The following is a 9,033-nucleotide window of genomic DNA, read 5'->3' on the forward strand; positions in this document are numbered from 1 at the left end:
TCACGTAGCTATGTTTTGGAACAGGTTGGTGGACAAATTGTTGATAGAACTAAGTTTCCATTGGAAAAGGCCATCCAGACATTAGCTGATGTACCCAGACCAGGGCCTTGTGTTGACACAACCCCATCACCATTATTAACAACAGAGGTGTAGTGATTTGTCCCACTCCCATGATCCTCGGACAAAAACAAGAATGAATCATCATCTGAGCTTTCTTTATCTGACTCTGGGGAAATGTCTGTCACAGACAAAGTGAAAGTAAAGATTGTCATTAGCAAAGCCCAGAATGCAAATGTAAGGCAATAGTAAAGTAAACGATCTCTCCAGAAAGGCCAAGAGATTCTGCATGAATATATCCACATAGGTCTTTGCCATATGGGGACCTAACTCCTTGGCCATAGGAAGAGCCCTCTGCATTACCCTCATACACATTTCCCAACACAGGCTTGGTCACCTCCATCTCCCCTTTTTGTTCTTTAATTGGATCTCTCAAATCTCTCCGTAAGTAGCCATCAATCGGTTGTTTATCTGCCTGAGTTTGGCTGTAAAACGAATAACAATGATCACCATCATTCCAAGTGTTACCCTCTTGGTGATAAAAGACCAAAGGTTCTTAGTCAAAACAAAAGAACTGATAGAGTCAAGAAGTATATTAGCCACTTCCTGTGTTGAGGAGGTTATAAGTGAGCACGTGAGATGGTCTGAGCATGAAGCTTATGTATATCCATGACCAAGTCTGAATTAATTATTCCAAGCTCCTCAGAGATGGACCTGGGTCTGATTCCAAGCAACTTTTGTGCCATTGGATTGTAAGGGGATAAAAGAAATTCATTTATATCCAAAATGGTAAGATGTATGTATGTCAATCTAACTAATATTTTGAATTTGAGTTTCCATATGTATAATTGCTTCCTCTAACCCATTAATTCTACCTATTAATCCTTTATCTATCTGTTCTTGAGTAAAAAGAGGAAGGGATACATTCTCAGATAAGTTATTAACACAATGAGCTGCAATACTACTAGGAAACCACAGGAATTGAAGAGGAAAAAAAGGAAAAAGTACAGTGTGCACATTGTTAAATGTAGAAAGGTCTTAAGAGGGATTGTATATGAGTAAATGAAAAAACACGAGCTGTTTGTTGTATATGAGCTGTGAGAAAACCAGATATAATTAAAGGTGCTCTGGCTTGTCTCAGTGCCAGAGTGTGTGGGGTGAGACTTTTGGTCAAAGTCTTCTTCCGTGGATTCCACACATCCTTCTTCTGGTTCTGAATCCCTCTGAGGCTGGACTTGAGGCCATCAGTGAATAAGTAGATCAGTTACATGTCCATTTGCTTGTGCTCACTCTTAAATAGTTCACATACCGATTAGAGTCTGGAATATCTGCTCCTCGCTAGTGCCTATAACTTCTATGGCCACAGACTTTTGCAGGGACCTCTGTGACCTCCATGGCCTGCAATGAGATGATCTACGGAAGCCAGGACTGCAGCTTGGTTCAGCAGGACTAAGAAGACGGTGCTGGTTTAACCTTCAGGAGTCTGACTGTGAATGCCTTATCTTTGGCATATTTTAAGTACAGTACAATTTGGTGAAAACGTGTTCTGGTGATAATTAACTCAATTCTGCCTTCTCCGCAAAGCATACATAAATTTCTGTGGGACAAAAGGGAAGCTAAATACAGATTGAGCATGCCTACATTAAAACTACTTGTAAAATCCATAAAGATAGGTTTTATAGCTTGACTAAGAAAGACAAATTTACGGCAAGTGTCTTGGGGGAGGATCCAGTATGGTTTCTGACTACACAGAAAGCACAAAAGTCACCAGGCTATTAATCAAATCAACTCCCGGCATTCTGGGTGGATAACAGGGTATGCATTCCTGCCTTTGAAGGAACAACCCTGTGGATTTAACATTCCAGGTTCCCCAACTGCCTATCTGTGAACACAAAGAACTCTATGCCTCCTACAGCTTTTGAACAGGTTTAGAATCCTACACATGAATTCCCTCCTCTGGTGCCTGACTCAGATTCAATCAGAAAGTGGTCAACTGCTTCCCAAACAGTCATGCCTACCTCACCAGAGGACATATACTACCTGACAAGTCAGTATTCAGTGTCCACCACCAGGTAAGATCCTCGTGGACCTTTCTACAAAAGCCTTCTAGCACAATAAAAGATAGCCAGGAAGAAGTTTCCCGATCATCTTGATATTGATTTCTCTGTGTCCTGTAACCAAAATGTGTAGTGTTCAGCAGTGGGGTCTTAAGCTCTAGTTATTCGGGAAGCATTCAAGAGTAAGAAGATAGTTGTGTTCTTCAGCTGTGACCCCTCTCACCAGCAACTCATGGAGAGGGATTTCACATCAGCCACAGGGATTTTGTTTAATAAATTATGGCTGGTTTCTGGGACCAGTGTTATCCATCTATGGGGGATCTCTCCATTCAAATTTTTGCTTTATTTCCTCTTGTATTCTTTGTATAGAATTAATTAATTTATTTATTTACTTTACAACCCAATATCAGTCCTTCCTCTCTTCCCAGGACCCTCCTCATATAAGTCCTCCCCACGTTCCCCTTAGAAGGGGAAGCCCCGCTTTGGGTATCAAAACCTCACATGTATTCATTCTTTAGTTAGCTTACTAAGTAGTGGATCCCCACATGACTTTTCAATAAATCCTTAAATCTGGATCTGCCCCCTCACCTGTATTCTCATTCTCAACTCCCATGAACTTCAACTTCTCCAAACATCCCTCTCATAGAGCATGAGCCGTGGTTCACCTTTCCCCATGTCAATTCCTCTCCCTCTTCACTCCCTCATGGGCCCTTCCTACTATCTTTAAGTTATCTTCACCTACTTGGTTAGATTTTCTTAGGTTTTATCTTTCTGAAGGCATTTTCAATGAGACGTTTTCTTTGAATTCTTTCTTGGCAAATTTATTATTGGGATATAGGAAAATCAATGGTTTCATGTTAGTTTTTCTACTTTGCTAAAAAGGTACAAAGGATCTAAGAGAGTTTGGGGGGGTTGTTTGTTTGTTTTGTTGTGTTTTCTTTCTGTAGGTCCTTAGATCCTTTAAGTTTTAAATTATGTTGTCTACAACTTGGGGATATGTAACTTCTTCCTTCCCTATTTGACTTCCTTTTATTTGTTTATCTTTTCTTAGTTCTCTAACTATAATGTCTACCCTATTGAGTAATAGTGAAGGTAGCAGGTCCTCTTATTCTGGTACAGATTTCAAAGGAAATGCTCTCATGTTTTTCTCATTTAGTAAGTATAATCTTAACTATAAATTTGTTATATATAGCTGATATCTTCAATGATCTGTTGCTTATTTGAGAGTGTGCCATTTAATCTCCATACATTGATTTCTGTAGTATTTCTTGGGGCACATTCCTTCTATCCTATCCTAACTGAGTGCTCAGGGGTCAATTATTTACTTGGTCAGACTTAAAGTCTGAGTCTACAGAGGCAGGTATGAGTAGAAAGCTATGGGAACTCGGTCAAGAGATGTTGTCTTTGAGTCTAGGCCATGTGAGACAGCTTAGTCTATGGGTAATAGCATTCAGTGTGGTGGGCCTTGAACCTGGAACACGCCAGTAGTTAGTCTTGAGTAACTTGTAACTTGGTGTCATTCGGGTTCCTCTGGCCTTGGGGTGGGCCTACAGACTTGACTCACAAATACTCGTCTAGAACCTGAGGCCATGGATATCAACCTTGTATTCAGTTTCATTGGTGGAGAACTCACTTGGGAGATTCACACCAGATTTCTGGTGATAAATTCACTATTCATTTTCCAAAAAAAGAGACTGACTCCCTCTGTACCACATACCAGAGACCTATGGGAAATTCACGTGGACAATGTGAAACTTGCTTTCTTTAATGTTTTCTTACTTCTGTGACATACCTAAGAATTGTTTGCTCTCCCTAGGATTCCTTTACTATTATGAAGGTGGGGTTTTTTGGTTTTTGGTTTTTTTTTTAACATGGAGAGCTTTTCAGTTTGATGTTTCTATAAGTAGGTGAGTACTGGATAGTTCTCCTGTGCCATCCTGATGACGTCACTTAGCTACATTTTTTAACATTGCACTTTAAATCTCCTTCGTGCACATATAAAGTGAGAGATTTCTGATGTGCTTACAACTTAGTTAAAAGGTCTGTGAGCTGACTCGAGCAAAGAAATCTAGAAATTTATTGAAGGAACTACCAAGATATCAATGAAAAGTTTCATGTTTCAGAAACAGAAAACATTAAGATTGTCCATAGTTTCTGGACATAATCTCTCCAATTATGACAAGGACTGCCAGTTGCAGAAGAAAGTAGAAGTCTCCGAGTACCAAGTAAGGACCTCCAGACCAATATCTACTTCCAAAGCCAAAGAAATTGGCTCATACGTTGGGGCTTTAGGTAATTTCAGTTGTGCCAAGTGGAGCAATAGCATGCATCTAAGTGGTGAAGAACCAGTCCCTGCCAGTTTCTCCACAAATCATTACCTACTAAGAATAGGAAGATGTTATAGGAAGGAAGGGGAAATTTCCATTGGAACAGGCAAGCCATCCAGGATCCTCTCCAGTTTTAATGTTCTACCATCTATATACTGCTTCAGCATTAAAGGAAGCAGGTATGGTCACAGAGCTCCTGTCAAGACTGATGAACTTCCTGAATGGGAAGAAAACCGTGCCCAGCAACAGTCTGTGAAAATGGAGTAAAATGGCCTAGTGAGAACGGTTAGTTCAGTAGATTAAGGAAGAACTGTCTAACAGTGCATATGGTGCTCTGTTAATTCACTTTAGAAGTGGCAAGGAAAATATTTAAGTGCCAACTTCAAAACCACAGATCTGTCTAAATATTCTATCTTTTGAGTGAAATGCTCTGCCAATTTATAATACAAATATGGTATACAGACATATTTTAAGACTTTCTTTTTGATTATATACATTTATTTTTTATAAGAAAGTGTTTATAGATGAACTGGATGGTGTTAATATCTTTCATTTTCTATTCTATAACATTGTTTTCTTCTACTGTAATTGTTTTATTCCACCAAAGTGTATTAATATGCTCCAAATGATGCAAGTAAATTTGTTAGATTTGGGCTGTTACTTGAAAGATGAAAGAGGATTTTCTTCTCTCTTTAAATGAAAAGTAAGTTAATAAAATTATTATGAATAATAATAATATTAATAATAATATAATAATATTTTAGAGACATATCAACTCATACTGTGTATGAGCCATAGTTGAGTCTTCTTCAAACTCAATGATGATGTGAAGAAACAGGGTGTGGGCTAGCTATACAGTGGTATAAGAAATTATCTGGGGAAATGTAAAATGGTTAAGTAGTTAAACCACTTTCATATATACATATGTACTGACAGACACATACTCATTCATAATTAAAATATACCTGAGAACAAATTATTATTAGGGATAGCAGGAAGTAGGAAGGGAAATGATTTAGCATTTAGACAGAAATGAGACAATCATAGCAGATGGCCCTAGGTAGAATCATAGAAAACAGAAATTATACAGCACAATTATAAAGAAATTATGTACAGCATGAATGCATGCAAAAGATGCAGAAAACATTTGGAAACCCCTTCTCATCTTAAAGATCCAGGTTGTGGTTCTCAGGCATAGCCACAAGTATTTCTCCTCCATGGACCAGTTACACCAGTGACATGATGGGCAGCATCTTCCCCATCCATAGAAGAGCAGCCTTTATTTACTTTGTGGCAGAATAGAATAATCTGTAAATGTTTTGTAAAAAGAGAGTGAAGAGGAAGTTTGAGGAAAGTGTGAGGAAATAGTCCACATAAAATGAGCAGGACAATATGATGCACTTGTGAAGATTATACATGATCAAATAATGTCACAATATGGAGAAGAGCCTGCCAACTGTGCTTCATGAATCACAGTTTCTGCATTTGTGAGCTGCTCTGATCATTCTTCTTTCAGGAAGCCAATATTATGCATGCATAACTACTAAAAAGCCGTTGGAAATATAGCTGGTTTCACAGTTTCAACAGTGACAACCACTCTTAGCAACAGACATTGATTATGGAAACTGCTTTGCTCTCTGTACCACCTATATATGGAGTTTTGTTACCTGTATGAATACCAATGGCTTCGTTTACTAGACCATTGCAATTTGGCTTCTCATGTCACTATATGGAAAGAATTAGTGCTTGTGTTCCAAAATGTTCCCTTCATTGTTGGTGTAAATAAAATTATAGAATGACAAGAGACATAAATTACTGTTCTTAAAATGATAATAATGACATCATGGTAACTTGCCATTTAAGATATCTTTTGAACTTGTACCTTTTAGTAGCTTCTAAAATATTTGTGAATGAAATTGTATGAAGTTCAGAATGTACTTTAAAATAACTCATTAATGAGAGATGTAGAGGAAAGTAGGGATGAAAGAAAGCAATGACTTAATTAAGGAAACACAATGGAAAGTACATTTGCACTCCCCATACAATTATTTTTACTTTGTATATTATGGATGCTCTCCACATTTAAAGATAAAATCAGATTTCAATTAGACATCTCCCTTCCAAATCTTTCTTCGACCACAAGCTATCAAAATTTCCCATTTTTTGAAATTATGCTTAATGTCTAGCTCTGGATATTTGCTTTTTATTGCAAACATCTGTTTAATCAGCCAACCTAAGTTTGATCATTACCTGATGTCAGATCATTACCCCAGAATTTTCTTAAATGAATGAAATGAATTATCATAAATTTTCTTACAGCATCAAGACTGATGTGTATCCATGCACAAATGCATGCATGTATATGTCTGTCTGAATATGTGATCAAATGGTACAAAATCGCAAGCAACGGTTAAAATAAATTCAATAAGCTGTTCAATCTTAAATAGCAAATTAGGGTAAGGATCAGAAACAAAGTTCATGGTCTTTATAAATATCCCCCACTGACCCACTAAAGACTTAGTGCCACTGTTGCAGATGTCATCAAACATTCAGATGCAGCCTTGTAGAAGGAATTTAGGTCATAAACACATGTTTTTGATGGAGATATGGGATCTCTGACCATTCTTCTCAATCTCTTTCTTTCTGACCCATAATAAGGTGAGCAGGTTTACAACTAGGTTCTTTTGGTTCTTTTGCTGTGATATTCTATACTGTCACAGACCAAGCCATATAGACCAAGGGACCATAGACTAAGACCTCTTAAACCGTAAGCCATATAAAGGTTATCATGAATGCTGCCCCAGTAACAGGAAACTGACCAACACAACATAGTATATTTACTTTTATAATTTCTATTCAACATTATACTTGAATTTTAAATGATGGAATAACCTAACGAAAAAAGTGTACCCATTTTTAAAAGTAAATATAGACATTTGCTAACTGAGCTGGTGAGATTGTTCATTGGGTTCATTTACTGCCAAACCTGGTAACCCGAATTGAGTCACAGAATCCTCATAGACAGATGAGAGAACCTATAGCTGGTCTTAACTATGTGGGTTCTTTGTTTTACCATTCTTTATCCTCCTGGTTTCACTCCTTAACACTAGATAGAAAATAAAAGGGATAGAGGAGATAGTAGGAGAGAGAGAGAGAGAGAGAGAGAGAGAGAATCTCTGAACCTAGTTTCTTCCCTTTTCTTTCTTTTATGACCACAGCTACTAACAAACTGCAACCAACCTCCCTAAACAACCAACAACCACCCACCCCTCCTCTGGTACTGTAGCATTTATCTCCCTTCTGAAACATCCCCAGAATTCCAAGCATCACACAATTGCAGAAACTATCTGCAGCTGGCAAAACCATGCCTCTGCTAGAGCTCGAGGCAAATCATAGTCAGCTGCTGCCATCAGTCCAAAGCAGCTCCCTATTCCTACACCTGGACAAATTACTTTCTTATAATATATCTGTGTTTTTTAAAGAAACGAAATTCCAAAATTGTCACTACAAGAACCAACTCCCAAACATTGTCCTCTGACCTCTACACACTTGTTGTGGCATGGGTACACACACACATGCACACACACACACACACACACACACACACACACATGTGCATACATAGACAAATAAATAAGTAATAAATAGTAAAATTGCTTAGCTTTGCTTTGTGAAACATGTTTATGACTTCATAACTCTGGAAAGTGAAGTTGGAATATCCTGAGTTTGAGGCCAGCCTGGCCTTCATGTTTAAGACCAGCTTAAACTATGCAGTGAGAGCCTGTATCAAAAAGAACAACAAAAATATTTCAGCAAATGTGTTTGCCAAGGTTTGAAGATCAAGATAAATATTTTTAAAACAGCATTTACTATTTCTGTAGAAGAACAGTGAACAATGGAAAATGAAATTTAAAAATTGCTCTTTAAGATAACATAAAATAATCTAATCCAACTTTGTTTTAAACTTAAACTGTTTTAAAAACAAAAAAAGCTATGTAATGCCTATGTATTAAAGTCTACAAAACATTATTAAGATGAAGAAAATCTATATAAATACATAGTTATACACTATTTATAGACTCAAAGATTCAATTATATTAAGATGCCAACTCTTTCCCAATTAATCTATAACCCAATGTAAAACCAATCCAAAACTTAGCATTTGTCTGTTCATTTTGGTATAAAATGGCCAGTTGATTCTAGGTGATGGGTGAATGCAAGGAAAATACAAAAGCCAAGGCAATTCCAAAAAACAAAACAAAGTTAGATGATTTTGATCACTTCAGTGATCAATGCAAATGGTAGCTGCACAAAGATAGAAATAGATCATGGTTGGGTTGATGAACCAATACCACTGCTGAGAGCCTTGCCAGGTTTTAGAAGATGACCAATTTGATCTCTGCATCTCCCATTTCTCTAGGGAGTTCCCACTGCAGTAGTATTCCACATCACCTCCCAAATGCCCCCCAATTCCAGTTGTGCCTCCTAGTACTCTCCCTAAATCCCTCCCCTTCTTCCACCCTCCTGTTTCAGCTCCCTGCTCACACCAATACACCCACAAAATCTATTCTATTCCCCTTTCCAGGGAGCTC

This window comes from Rattus norvegicus, chromosome 2 (assembly GCF_021556685.1).
Source record: "Rattus norvegicus strain SHRSP/BbbUtx chromosome 2, alternate assembly SHRSP_T2T, whole genome shotgun sequence".
NCBI lineage: Eukaryota > Metazoa > Chordata > Mammalia > Rodentia > Muridae > Rattus > Rattus norvegicus.